This window comes from Sorex araneus, chromosome 8 (assembly GCF_027595985.1).
Source record: "Sorex araneus isolate mSorAra2 chromosome 8, mSorAra2.pri, whole genome shotgun sequence".
Lineage (NCBI taxonomy): Eukaryota > Metazoa > Chordata > Mammalia > Eulipotyphla > Soricidae > Sorex > Sorex araneus.
In genome coordinates, this window is record NC_073309.1 from 35,194,701 (window position 1) to 35,209,880 (window position 15,180).

General features: G+C 49.9%; 1 protein-coding gene across 1 annotated transcript in view; it reads right to left on the reverse strand.

Annotated features, from left to right (window-relative positions):
- Positions 1 to 15,180, reverse strand: part of C8H19orf12 (chromosome 8 C19orf12 homolog) — a 103,205-nt gene that overhangs the window by 65,200 nt on the left and 22,825 nt on the right. The gene's annotated exons all lie outside the window — the stretch shown is intronic.

A 15,180-nucleotide genomic window follows, 5' to 3' on the forward strand; every position in this document is an offset into this window, starting at 1 on the left:
TCAGTTCTCCCTTCTTTAAAGTGGGGGCAGCTGGAGAGCCTCTTAGATCAGTAAGGCAGCATAAATGAGTGCTTAGCATGATTGTGTTAGTTTATACCAAGTCCTAATTCTCATCATCATTATAGATGGATGCACATATTATCATTGCTCTTGGGCTGAGTGTGAGTTTAAGGGAAATCTGACAACCAGCAGAAAGGGGGCATCGCCTGGAGAAAGATCTGAGAATGAACTGGGTATTTCTGAGCCAGAGGGACAGGACAATTGGCCTGGATACAGGCTCCTCCAGGCAGTGGAGGCAAGCAGGAGCAGCAAGGGACCGCCCTATCCCCACTCCCAGCACGGGCACTAAGCAGGCTGCTCCTCCTCCTCCTCCTTCTTCATTCTCTCTATTTTTTTCTTTTGAGAAAGAAAACTCATCTTGCAACAGTATGCGGCAGCCAGTAAAAACACGTTAATCTTTAACGTGTTAGCAAAACAGCCTCCAATTTGAATATTGGCTCTTCCTCCCATCTGTGGCAGTCTGCAGATATTTTAGAGTGGCAGTGTGCCTCATCCACACGCCAGCCGGCTGCGGGTGCCCTAGTGCCTCAGTGCCTCCCCCCCACCCCCCCCCCCCGACAGCAAGGCCCCCTATCCCAGACTCTGCATCCCACCCCCAGCCCTCTCCACTGCCTCTGCAGAGTATGAGATCCACAGAGGGCTCATCCCACCACCTCCTAGTTTGTCCCAAGTAAGCCCTAGGTTCGCAGATTGTGCAGACTGGCAAAATTATCCCCCTCCCCAACTGGAGAAACCATGATTTGTCAAGGAAAACTGAGAGAGAGAGAGAGAGAGAGAGAGAGAGAGAGAGAGAGAGAGAGAGAGAGAGAGAGAAGCAGCATCTGAGATCCCCTTTAATTCATCCAAGAAAGAAAGGAAACCTTGATATCCAAAAGAGATGTTCTGAACAAAAAATAAAAATAAAAAACAGGTCTTTAAACTGAGCTCAGGACAATCAAGTCCATAAGGAACTAAAACCAACCCTAGGGAATTTGTTGCTTGACTCAGAGGGTTGTGAATGCAGCACTCTAGGTGTGCCCACTGGCCCCCAAAGAAGTGTGGGTTGACAGTCCCCAATTGCCCTTGGAGACAACCACATCCTAAAGCTTAGTCTTTGGGAAACATACGCAGCTCCAGAGCTTGTCAAGTGGCAAAGAATCTAGGGAGGAATAAATAGCAATATTTTATAAGTTTTAAATTGCTATTTTAACACAAATACCAGAGCAACTATAGCATAAATCAACAGAGACACCCAAAAGTATGTTTGTACAAGAAATGTAATAAGCTGGTATAAAAAACAGTGTCAACTGGTGCAGATGGCAGAAAAAGCCAATATTCAAATGTATGCTGTTTTACTAACACATTAAAGATCAACATTTTGCTACCTGCTGCTCATGATAGCAGGATTTTTTAAAAAAACACACACACAACACACACATAGACTTGTGCGTGATATTCTAACCCAGAGAATGAAAGATTCTTAAAGAAATTGTCAAGCACTTTCTATCCTTCATCTGGTGGTTTTAAAGCTTCCATGATTCCGAGAAAAATTTGCATCTGAGAATGTGGCTTCCCCCCCGCCACCCCCCGCCTGATGTTTGAGGAAACTGGGAAAGGCAGAGGCGAAAAATGTCAGGGTTGGAGTCCTCAGTGGTCTCCAGGATTGATTAGGGGAGTGGGGAGGGCAGCATTTTCCTCGCTGCATGTTCATGGGGCCCTCTCTCTGCACAGCACACGGGGCCTCTTTCAAGGTGCCTCTGCAGGTGAGCTGCAAGACCTGAAGACCCCACAGAGCCACTTCAAGGTGATCAGGACGGGGGAGCATTAGCCTGTCATGGCGTATGGGCAGAAGGAGGCGCAGAGAGTCTAAAGGGAGTAGATGAGGAATCCGGATCTGCAGAGTGAGCTCATTCCCCACTAGAGGCTGTCTGAGAGCTTCAGTTGCACTGGGCTCAAGCAGCCTGAGCTCAAATCCTAGCTCCGGCGCACCTCCCCTGGGCTGTGCTCTGATTTTGTTTTTGTTTTGCTTGGGCATGGGGGATTGAGCCACACCCAGCAGGGCTCGGAATCTATAGAGCCAGGAGCACACACGGTGTGGTCGTGGGCATCTAAGCCAGGGCTCCCACAGGCAAGACGAGAGCCTTAACCCCTGGATTATTTCTCCAGTGCTCCCCATGGACAGGTCATCATCTCTAGGAGCATCTCCTGCTTAGTCTGAGAAATAAAAACATCAAGCCCTTCCCAAGGCCGGGTTCTGAAGTCCGAGTGGGAGAGAGAGGAAAGAGATGATCAGTGAAGAGCTAGCCTGCCTGCCCTGAGCCCAGGCTTCCAGACTATGCGTTACCAAAACAGATGGCCACCCTGCCCCCACACACAGGGCCCTCAGGACACTCAACCTCAGCCCTTGTGCTCTCCACTTTCGGCTCTCACTTCATGAGCCAGTTGACCTGACCCAGAGCTGGTCTCTCTGCTCTCTCTCTCTCTCTCTCTCTCTCTCTCTCTCTCTCTCTCTCTCTCTCTCTTTCTCTCTCCCCCTCCCTCTCTCTCTCTGGTGCGTTCTCTTTTTCTTTGGTTTGCTTTGGTGTTTGGGGCCACACCTGACAGTGCTCAGGAGTTGCTGCTCCTGGCTCCACACTCAAGAATGACCCCTGGGTTCTCAGAACCGAGCAGCTCCCTGCAGAGATGCCTTAGACCTTAATTATTTAACATGTTAGAATTCCAGGAGCAGACCCATGCTATTCATAACAAGCAACACAAAATAAATTATCTAGCATCTGTCTGTTGGACAGGTTTGAGTGGTGGTGGGAAAATTCGAAATAATGGTAGTGGGAAGGTGTAATGGTGGTGGGATTGGTGTTGAAATATTGAATGTGATCCATTATTGTGAACAACTTTATGAAAATAAAATTAAAAAAAAAAAGGGTTACTCCTTGGGATGCTTGAGGAACCATATGAGATGCTGGGAATCAAACTCATGTCCGCTACCCACTGTACTGTCTCTCCAGCCCCCAAATCTCTCTGGTCTTTTGAGTAACCCTGAAGCCGAACACTGAAACATCGCAAGGATTTGAGCAGTGCTGTTCCACATGCCAGTAAATATGTGTGGATTCCAGAGGGACAGACGGGGAAACTCATGGTGACCGCAGTGTATCCACCAAAGAGACCGAACCCAGAGTCTACTGACAGTCCACACAGGAGGAAAAAGAGACACCTGTGCAGGGCAAAGGAGAGTCTACACTGACACCCTGTGCAGTCCTTGGGGTATGTGAACATTTGATTTTTTTTTTTGCTTTTTTTGGGTCACACCTGGTGATGCACAGGGGTTACTCCTGGCTCTGCACTCAGGAATTACTCCTGGCGGTGCTCAGGGGACCATATGGGATGCTGGGAATTGAACCTGGGTCGGCTGCGTGCAAGGCAAACGCCCTACCCCCTGTGCTATCGCTCCAGCCCCAGGGGGTATGTGAACATTTGAACCTGTGCCCTCGGTGGCCAGACACAATCCCAGGAGAAGCACTAAGCCCCATGTCCAAAGTCACTCCTCAATGGCCCTGTGTACCCACCCTCAAGGGGCCATTCAGGAGAATTGGACTGATGTACTGTGGGGCTGAACCACACTTAGTGAATGATACACTTACCACAAGATCATTGTGATTTGAGTGGTTTTGTTTTGTTTTGCTTTTTGAGGGAGGCATACCTGGCGGTGCTCAGGGCTTAATCCTGGCTCTGCACCCAGGGATCACTCCTAATGGGGCTTGGGGGACTAAATGGGGTGAGAGATCGAACCCAGGTTGACTGCTTGCAAGGAAGCATTGTACCTACTGTATTATCACCTGACCCCGTCATTGTCATTATTTTAATATCCTCCCAATCCTCATGAAGTACACTACAATCCTCTCAACACTGCTCTGGTCTAATGCAGTAACTGCAATAGCACATGGTACACGCTCCATTCATTGAACTATCTCTCAGCTCCAGTGTCTTTATTTCTTGGGAAATACCTTTTTTTTTTTTCCTTTTTGGGTCACACCCGGCGATGCACAGGGGTTACTCGGCTCTGCACTCAGGAATTACTCCTAGCTGTGCTCAAGGGACCATATGGGATGCTGGGAATCGAACCCGGGTTGGCTGCGTGCAAGGCAAATGCCCTACCCGCTGTGCTATCCAGCCCCAGGGAAAATACCTTTTATAAACTGTTGTTTAAGTCAATAGGCAAGGGCTAACGAAAGAGGGATGGTCAGAGTGGACCACAGTGGACCTGGGCTGACCTGCCCCCACTCCGCTCCTTCAGGGCAGGGCGGGAGCGAATGCCAGAGGCCCGCATTAGTCACAGTTACTCCCACACTCCCGTCCAAGGGCCCTGGCATGCCTCCCGCTGCAGAGAGGAGCCAGAAGCGACACCAACACCAGCACCCTATTAGGTTGCCACTTTCCCGTAATGAATGTGACTTTAGCAACTTTGCTGAGTGTTTTTAAAAAACAGCTTCTTTTCACCAAGGCATCATTACCAGCAAACTTGTTACAGCTTCCAAACCAGCTTCACAAAATCACCTGCAACTCACAGTTACAAAGTACCTCCGTCTTCACAAGTGCCTACACACACTCAATGGGGACAGTTAGCTGAGGAGGAATGCCTGTTGTAGTGCCAGCATGCTCTTTGAGTCCAGCAGAGACCAGACAGGGCAGGAAACATCTATGCTTCCCCACATCAGTTTGACAACTGACTCGGCACCTCATCACATGAAAATGCCGCAGATGTTGATGGTACCCGAAATTATTGCAGTTGGGTCTCTCCACGGTGACCCAGTTATCCAACCTTTCTCCTCTGTATTTAGACAGATGATAGATTATTAAGAGGATGGAGAGATGATAGATTAAAATACTGATGAGAGAGAAATTTGCAATCACAAGATATATTTTTCATCTTTTTTTCTATCAATAAATGGTACAATATTACTCCTCGCCTTACCTTTCCCCACTTTCCCAACACATGCCTTGGAGCTCTTCCTTTGCTGCTCTGTGCTATGAATCACACTGGGAGCTTAATCAGGGGGGCATGCCAAAGGGCAAGTGGAGGCTGGAACCAGGAATCAGCCCTGATCACCGCCCATGTCAGCCCAGAGGCAGGCCTTTTGGGAATTCACCTGCCCAGAGGGAGTTAATTTCTGGGACCCACACCGTTGCAGTCAGGCTGGCTGATCTGTGTACTCCCTGGAGCGCAATGACAAGTGGCAATTCCATGTCGAGTAACTGAGTATTTCAGACGTTTTTAATTGTTCATCAGGCATAATTCCACCTGAACATCCTTGTCCTCGCCTCCTTTGAGCTGTGTCTCCAGGTAGCTGCTGTGAGCTCACCAGAATGCTTATTGTGCCTTTTCAAGGATGCTGGGACTCCAGGGAGAGAAAGAATGAGTATGAGCAGGAGAGAGAGAAGAAAAGTCTTTGCCATAGAGGTAGGCTGGACGGGGGGCGGGGGGTGCTGGGGGGAGGGAAACTGGGTGGATAGATAGATGGGTGAATGGGTGGGTGGGTGATGCATGCATGCATGCCTCAAACAGAGGATAAATTGGTGTGGATATTGATGGTGGGAAATGCACACTGGTGAAGGGAAGGTGTCAGAACACTATATGACTGAAACCCAATTATAAGCAACTTTGTAACTGCATATGTTCATGGTGATTCAATGTTTTAAAAAAAGTAAATCTCTGATTCAGAGTGATATTACAGTGGATGGGCACTTGCTTGTATGCAGCCAACTGGGGGTGGATCCCCAGAACTCTGTGTGGTCCCCCAAGCCCTGCCAGGAGTGACCCCTGAACTCCAGAGACAGGAGTAATCCCTAAGCACTGCTGGGTGTTTCCAACTCCCTACCACCACCACCACCACCACCACACCAATCACATAAAAATTTGAAAAGTTGTCACTGTTTAATACTTGGGAGAAATCACATCAAAAGTAAAATACAGACACAACAGCCAAGTGCAGACATAGCAACACTGGTCCCACTCACCCCCAAACTCTCCCTGTCTCTCCAGCACCTACAGCACACACACACACACACACACACACACACACACACACACACATACACACTTCCCTGCACATACCTGCACTCACAACATTTTCACTGGATTCTAGAACTGAGCTTGATGCAGGCCATACTTCCATACTTTGAATTGTTATTTATAGCTGGATCAATAAACTTATCACAATCTAATCAATACATGTCTTCCTTTGTCAAATAAGACTGAAGCTAAGGTGGCTTCCAGTTACAAGACTTGATATGGATTGTTGGAGTGCTGAGAATACCAAGGCTTTTCCTATTATCCCTGGACATATGTCCCCCAAATGCTGTTATGTACTGCCCCCCATTGCTCAAACACCAGCTGCCTCCTTTCTAAAACAATCCCCTCAGCCATACAATTGACAAGTCATTTTTTGTTTTGTTTTCTTTTCTTTTCTTTTTGGGTCACATCTAATGATGCACAGGGGTTACTCCTGGCTCTGCACTCAGAATTACTCCTGGTGGTGCTCAGGGGACCATATGGGATGCTGGGAATCGAACCTGGGTCGGCCGTGTACAAGGCAAACGTCCTACCCTCTGTGCTATCGCTCCAGCTTCGCAAGTTGTTTTTTTTTATACTAGTGATGTGAGTCATGGGTCTGACTACATGGAACTGCTTTGATGACTCCAGGGCCTGCGGTTTGCTGAGGTTGCGGGGCTATTTTCACAGCCTGGTGCCCTGGCCGTGCTGGAGAGCTGGTTAGTGGAAGTTCTGATTATCCAAGTACTGAGCAGGTGCCTTTGCCTGTATTTATGCAAGAGATCAAACTAGACGTGAGCCACATGTAATCTGAAAATGGGGCTTCTTCAACCACATCCCCATTCCCTCCCCTTTCTGTTGTTGGAAGAGAAAGTATCAAAGTCCCCAAAAAGTCACATAACATTCTTGGGGTTCATGAACAGTCTTTCAGGGACAGATGGGGTGCTCCTGCAGGATAATTTCCTGTTCTCATCTCCCTTCCAACCGGTCCCACTCCCTTCTGGGTCCTCCCATCGACTCCTGGCCCTCTTCTGCATCCTTAAGTCCATCCCTGTTGTCCTGCTAAGGGGAGTGAGCTCTTGGTAAGAGGCAAGCAGGGAAGGAGGAGGCTGGAATCTGCTGGGGGCAGCTAGAAACCAGGGAAATCCAAAGATGCTAGAGCTGCCAGAGTTGAGAAGGAAGGAGCCCCAACCCCCTGCCCCACCCATACCTGCATTCTGTTCCCGCAGCCTCCGTGAGTGTGAGACTGCTTTTGTGACTTCAAAGCCACTATGCTTGCAGGCATGTGTACAGCAAGCCCCAGAAACTCATGCGGGAATGTGTCCAGAACTCACCATCAGTCTTCCAGTCTTCCACAGGCTCAACCTTTCGCCTCCTTCCCCACATAGATATCCTTGCACCCAGAGGGCATAAGCAATTCTTAGCCCAAGGATTCCAGCAAGTGAACCGAAAGCCACACAGAACGAGAACTAGGCACCCTTCAGCCTCCTCGAGTGACCAGTCTTCCCCAGAGTGGGTGCCTCTCCACCCAGGGGATCTGGTCCAAACAGGGACATGGGGGAGAGGCTGTACTAGCCTGGAATAATGCTCCCAGCAGCACCTTTTTGCTTGTTCGTTTAAAGAGGGCCCATTCCTGGAGGTGCTGGGTCACTTTGCATTTATTTTCCCCTCTGGAAAGGGATCAAAGACATTTGGAAACTTCTTCTCTAGACCAGTGTTTCTCCACCGGGGTCATATGTCCTCCTACCATGGGCTCTCAGGACAGTCCAAGGGGGACAAAGGTGAAAATTGTATAAATGGGAACCCATGGATGAGACTAGGAGGCTATCGGGTAGAATAAGGGTGGGGGTCACGGAAAGGAAACAGGCCAAATGGGGGCTTTGATTGGGAAAAGGTTGAGAAGCAGTGTTCTAGACCTTGGCCAGAGGCTCCTCTGCTTTGTTGGCTTCCCCCAACACCCCCTTCAGCTCCCTACCACTTCTCTCTCCTCCTGGTCTGCCCGCTGGGCTTTCCCAAGGAAGTAATGGAGTGTAGTACCAGGAGAGCACTTCCTCCTCCCACGGGTAGGCACGAGTGCTGGCTTCTACCTCCATCCAATGGGGGCACCATCCACCCTCCTCCCACGGCACCCTAGTCAAGCCTGGGGCGCGGGGGCAGGTGATGACCAGGCTGAAGTGTAGGGAGAGAGCATTGAGGGGAATAGTGGGAGACCGGGCTGCCTGAGGGACCAGAATGGGTAAGGAAGGCATTGAGAGCCAGACCACACGGGGAGAGGGGGGTTGGGGCGGGGGAGGTCGACCTCAGGTGGTATAACTGCTGGAAACCTGAGCAGAGAGCCTTTGAGAGGGACAAGAGAGGAAATTGCTATGCCCGGGTCCCCTGGGTCTTGGCTCCATGACCTGTGACCTGTAGTCCTGGCCCTCCCAGGAGAGAAAGGCAGAAGCTACAGGGGCACTAGCCTGTTGTCATGAAACTGGCATCCACTGGAAGGGCACAGCCAGCCCACACACTGATACAGTGAGAGCAGGGAGAAAAAGAGTGTGACCGTTGATGTTTCAGGTGAATTTATTGTATAAGCTTTGAATTCAAGAAGACTTGTGTGTTTGGCGGTCACAACCAACAGTGCTCAGAGTGTGGGGGAGGAGCTCAGAGGTTGCTCAGGGGACGCTGTAGTATCAGGGATCGAACCCGGTTCTCTCACAAGCCAGGCATTTGAGCTGTCGTCCCAGCCCGAGGAAGAATGCTAAAAGCCGCCTCTGAAGAGGCATAAGGTGAGTTAGGAAAATAGAATATGCTCTCCCACAGGTTAGGGTGTCCAGCGGGGGATACCTATCCACCTGCATTTATGCAGTATCAAATTTTTAGAGAAAAATACAAATGTCTTGGTGAAAAGAAAGTAGGGTGTCGGGGGTGAGCAGTGATGGAGGGGGGCTGTTGCTTAGGAATTTTCTTGGGGAGAAACATCACTCATGCCGAAATCTGAGAGATCAGCTCTTCACACAGACCAGCGACTAAGAAGAGTCTTTGGGGGCCAGGTAGGGTGCTTGTCTTGCACACAGCCTACCGGGGTTCAATCCCTGGCACCCTAATGCACCCTATACAGGCCCCCAGGCATGTCAGAAGTGTTCCCTGAGCACAGAGTCAGGAGTCAGCCCTGAGCACTGCTGGGTATGGCCCGATTCCTTCTCCCTTTTTCTTTTCTTTTTTTTTTTTCCCCCAACATTATCCGTGAGGAGGAGATACGGTATTGCTGGTTCCTGGGGGTCCTGGAGATATATGTATATATATATATATATATATATATATATATATGTATATATATGTGTGTGTGTCAGGATATATATAATATATATTACCAAAAACAGTAATATATATTATATATGTTAAAATGTATATTAAAATAAAGTTTTTGGTAGAAATAACAGGGTCTTGATCTGGAAGACAGAAATAAGACCAGACTACTGAAGGGGAAGGTGGGTGTAATGAAGGGAGTTGGGTTTTGTCTCCGGAGATATGGGGAAAGGTCTTAGACTGAGATTCCAGGATTCTGTGATGAGAAGAAGCCCCCCACCCCCACCTCAGCCTCCCTCAGATGCCTTTTCAGAGTCCCAGTTTTGGCAGGCCTTCTGCGGCAGAGCAAAGTTGTGGCATAGTTCGACTGGTTCTGTGGGAGGCAGTGGAGACATCTGCTACATTGTAGACACACTTGGACACTTTTCAACACAGTGTTCAGCCTATAATTTCCTACTGCTCCACGCAATGCGAGTGGGGAGAGGCCGCTGGGCAGCTTCAGCAGCAGAAGTAGAGAGGGGACACGTGGCTCCGGGCCGGCGGGAGCACCCAGGTAAGGGATGGCATTTAGGCAGTGGACCCACCGGTGTGTCTGTTCTGAAGCTCCTCTTCCACCCCTCTGGCCTGGGCTTTCAAGGACCTTTCCACAGAATACTTTTTCTTTCTTTTTTTTTATATATATGCACAGTGGTTGAGCATTCGCCTTTCACGTGGCCGACCCGGGTTCAATTCCTCCGCCCCTCTCGGAGAGCCCAGCAAGCTACTGAGAGTATCCCGCCCGCACAGCAGAGCCTGGCAAGCTACCCGTGGCGTATTCAATATGCCAAAAACAGTAACAAGTCTCACAATGGAAACGTTACTGGTGCCCGCTCAAACAAATCAATGAACAACGGGATGACAGTGTTAGTGACAGATATCTAATATATAAATTATGTATTTATATGTAAATATAAATATTCTATATTAATAGTAATATAATATATAATATATTAATATATATGGAGCAATAGCACAGCAGGTACGGCATTTGCCTTGCACGTGGTCAACCCAGGTTTGATTCCTCCATCTTTCTCAGAGAGCCTGGCAAGCTACTAAGATATCCTGCCTGCACGACAGAGCCTGGAAAGCTGCCTGTGGCATATTCGTATGCCAAAAACAGTAACAAATCTCACAGTGGAGACGTTACTGGTGCCAGCTCAAGTAAATAGATGAGCAACAGGACGACAGTGCTACAGTGCTAAAGTAGTTCACAATATTTCACTATATTCAATATCCAAGCACCAATCCCACCACCATTATACATTCCCACCACCATATTTCAGATGTTTCCATCCCAAACCCCTATCGCTGCCCCAAATCAGAATCAAAATAATATATTTGGCATTGTTTGTTATGAAAAACCACTAAAAATGATACAAAAAGTATCCTTAGAGGAAAGAGGGTGAAGATTGTTGTATTTCACCCAGGGGACATTAAGCCTTTATAAAAGTAAAAAGAGCACAGCAGGTAGGGAAGGAAGGAGAGGAAGGGGAGGGAAGTGGGAGGGAGGAAGGAGGGAAGGAAGGAAGGAAGGAAGGAAGGAAGGAAGGAAGGAAGGAAGGAAGGAAGGAAGGAAGGAAGGAAGGAAAGAAGGAAGGAAGGAAGGAAGGAAGGAAGGAAGGAAGGGAGGGAGGGAGGAAGGGAGGGAGGGAGGGAGGAAGGGAGGGAGGGAGGAAGGGAGGGAGGGAGGGAGGGAGGGAGGGAGGAAGGGAGGAAGGAAGGAAGGAAGGAAGGAAGGAAGAAAAGGAGAGAGGGAGGGAGGGAGGAAGGAAGGAAGGAAGGAGGGAAGGAAGGAAGGAAGGAAGGAAGGAAGGAAGGAAGGAAGGAAGGAAGGAAGGAAGGAAGGAAGGAAGGAAGGAAGGGAGGGAGGGAGGGAGGGAGGAAGAAAGGAAGGAAGGAAGGAAGGAAGGAAGGAAGGAAGGAAGGAAGGAAGGAAGGAAGGAAGGAAGGAAGGAAGGAAGGAAGGGAAGAAGATGTAAAACATCTGGTATCTATTAACTGGCATGGAATTCTCAGAAAAAGGTGCCCTCCTAGGCTAGTGAACTTCTAAGGATCATGGCAGAATGGGTTTGTACAGCGCACTGCTGTGAATTTAAAAAGTGTGGGTGCATAACGTATGTATTTGGTGGCTGAGACCTGCTTCCCCAGGCTGACCGGCAATGAGAGACAAAGGAACAGGGCCACAGGCTGGTTGGTAGTAAGAGACTGTTTATTTCTCTCTTTTCCCCTTCTTCTCTCTTACAGCATTATATAGAAATCCTGAAGGTGGGATACATATAGGTGGGTTTAAACATGATCATAACAATAAACAGATGTAAAGTCCCTCCTTCAGGGGAAGTTCTAGGAGATTAATTCAGGGACAAAAATCTTATCTGGGGGTTCAATACTCTAGATTACTAGGAGATCTGCTCAAGCGTGGGATTCCAACAAAGGTATATTGCTTTCTCCTTTCGTTAGCTAGTAATCCATTTGTTTCTGGTCATTTATATGAACACACGATATACTGTAAGATATCTCTGGATGAGATATAAGAGATATACTGAGCTTAAAGGGTAGCTCTTCCTGGGGATATCTTGCTACACTTCCCAGATTACAGACCTCAGGCCAGGTTAATCTTTCCTAACCCCAGCAGGGTCCTTATTCAGTTACTTCTTTTTGAGTCATGACAGAGTTTGTTCCCATGACAGTGCTCTTAACATTATTGTACTTCAGTGGTGCTTAGCCTGTCCCTTTTCAATGCCAGGGTTGTTTGCCACTTGTCCTAGGTCCATCCAAGTCCCTCACTAGGACCCTCCTTTTAAGGGTGTTAGGAGGTCAGGGTAACTGAGGCTTAAGTCAAGTCAATATGATGGATGTCCAGGAGTAAATATTATTTGGAGTCCATTAACTCCCATGTTACAAAAGCCTAGCATCGACTCTCTTCCAGTGTCTATATAAAAAGGACATTGCTACACCATGCAAAGGACACAAAGGAAAATGAAGAGCAATATAGGATTATTAGTGCCTGATGGAATTGGGTATGCCTCAGGAGCACTGTGGCGGGAGTAACTCAATAAACCTAAGCTCCCTGTGGGAGGACTAAGAACAAACCAATGTTATTCAACACACTGTAGGCACAACTCTGTGTGGCAACCTTAAGCAGGATGTCAGAACTGGATTAGTAGACTTTGTCAGCCCACTTAAATGCCTCTGCTCTGGAACTGAGAAGTTGTGTGTGTGTGTGTGTGTGTGTGTGTGTGTGTGTGTCTCAGGGGGGACAGGGGGCAGGGGCTAGCAGGGACATGTGGGTAGGGGGAGAGTGCCCGAGGACTTCCCATACTCCTCCTGCCAGGCAGAAACTCTGCCCGCCCGTAGGAAGGAGCACTCCACAAAGCAGCCAGGGCAGAGCGACAGGAAGTACTTCATCAGCAGAAGGAACTGCATGGATTCCCAACTCGAACCCGGGCCTTGGGGCTGCTGCTGCCTGGCGGACAGGACTCAACCACCACCCCCTCCCAGCCCACCTAGGGGGGCAGTTCACCGCACGCCAATTACAGGAGCCAATTAATTCGCACTTAACGGGGATATTTTCTTTTACTGCACAGAACTGAGGGGCATAAAACCCTGATTCCTCTTCTGTGGCTTGATCCTGCTCTCCATGTGCTCATATCATTTAATAACTCCTGGTGCAGACCGAGGGCCAGATCTGCGCCGGGCGCTGGGGAGGCACACAGGCCGTTCCCCATCAACAATCTGGTGAGGAGGCCAGGCTGGCCATGCTGTTTACACTTCCATTTCCCCTCTGCGGCTCCCAGAAGTTTCCATAAAACCAGATGTAGGTAATCAAAGATTTCCCAGCCCCGAGCAGCTCTGCTCCTAAAGGCTTCCACGGAGGCTGCTCCCTCTGCTGGGGTTTGCGGCTCCAAAAGGCCCTTAAAGCCGTCCTCAATCTCTCCCCAGGAAGGGCGCGGCCGGCTCGCCTGTAGACCTGCAATCATTTGTCGACTATTTTATGGTCAATAATAATAGTAATTGCACCGTGGCTGTCCCTGGACGCTTTTCCCGTTACAGTCGGAGTACGTGGTATGCGACCCCGCGGCCGAGCAGGGCCTCCTGAGCAACATGCTTCTTTTCCACTTTGCAGTCAGAAGGAAGGCAGCTGACTCAGGGAGGTGTCTCCGTGCCATCTCCACGGAGATTGGACCCTTCCTTGGGGGGAGCTTTGCCTCACACTCCTCAGGCAGGCAGCTAGCATGATTGTGTCCTGGGCACCTTTGGGGAATGGTGCCAAGAGACCAAGGGGAACGCTGATTGAGCTCTGCCACTTCACTCCCTAGGCTCCAAGACCTGGCGCCGCCCACACCGGTGCAGATGGGGGTCCTCGGGGACAAAGGCTGGACTCCCCACAAGGCTCCAGAGCACCCAAGTCCTGGGCTTCCTGTCCTTGCTCCCCCGCAGGTCACCACATTTGTGCCAATGTGAACGAGGCAGGTGGTGACTTCAACGCCCAACAGCACAGACTGCGCATGTGCGCAGTTGGGTGTTCCGTCTCCTCACCATCTCATCCCCCTTTCCTGAAAACGCCCTTTTCGAGGAATTTCCTCATGGATATAGTCTTGGCAAGAGGGTGACCCCTTGCCAGGAGGTAGCCCCCCGCCCCCTGCTGCTTCCTCACAGTACAGAGACCAGGGTGAGCATAGCCCTGATTCTGCCCAACTTCAGAGACCTCCAGGGCGGGGGTGAGAACTCTTCCGGGGGAGGGGGGAAAGAGAAGAGGGGGCAGGAGAGAGGTACAAAGGGCAGCCCGTTTTCTGCAGGGAATTCTCTTGGTGGATGGAGTCAGTTCTATAGTCCGCAGCCGTGAGTCATCCCTGGGGGTGATCAGACTTCAGGGGGCCGGAGCACCTGCTGTGTGCCAGCCCCCTCTGCCGGCTTTGTGATTGGCATGGTATTATTATCAGTGGCAAGCTATCATTACCCACTTCCCTAATGAGGATCCTGAGGTACTGATCATTCTGGAATAAAATCCTCTTGCAAGGCTGCTGACCACGGTGGATCGGGGAGCTGCAGCCGCTGGCGCCCAGATGGTCCCCAGGGAGGGGGTCCAGCAGGCCGTTCCCAGAGTGGGGGGCCAGGAGACTGGTCGGGTTTTTGCCATGTGAGGGGGGGGGGAAATGAGCTCTCCTTACCAGACAAGAATGACAATTTACAGGAAATTATGCTCTGAATTCATAATCTGGAATGAGCGGAAATGGTATTCTATAGTAATCCATCCCAACTGACTCGCTATTGTACACGCACCTGCTAACAGTTTTTAAGCTGGGACTTTATGGAAAGGACATTTTGATCGCTTTTGAAGTTTGCTGAGCAATTCCCCCCCTCTCTCCGGCATACGGCCTTTGTGCTGGAAATTTCCCTTGCGGCCTCCTGCAGCACCGGCAGACAGGCACGTGGCCCGCACACGAGCACGCACACAGCCGCAGCCCCTCGCGTGGCGGGACTCTGGTGGGGGTTCGCAGGTGCTAAGCTGAGCGATGGAAGCTGGGAGAGAGAAATAGCAGTTGGCACCTGTGCGTGCTTGCCTAAGGAGCTGCAAATGGGTACCCGCTGGATTTAGAAATGCTTCTCGGTGTTAGGTTGAGGGAGAGAGGGCAGGGGAGGGAGGGCACAGGGCGGCTGAGGTGCCCCAGCTGTGCAGGGTCCTGAGGACCACAAGATGCCGGGCAGGGAAGGTGACCAGCAATTATTCACCTGATCAATATGCTCGGTCTCAGCTGCACCACAGA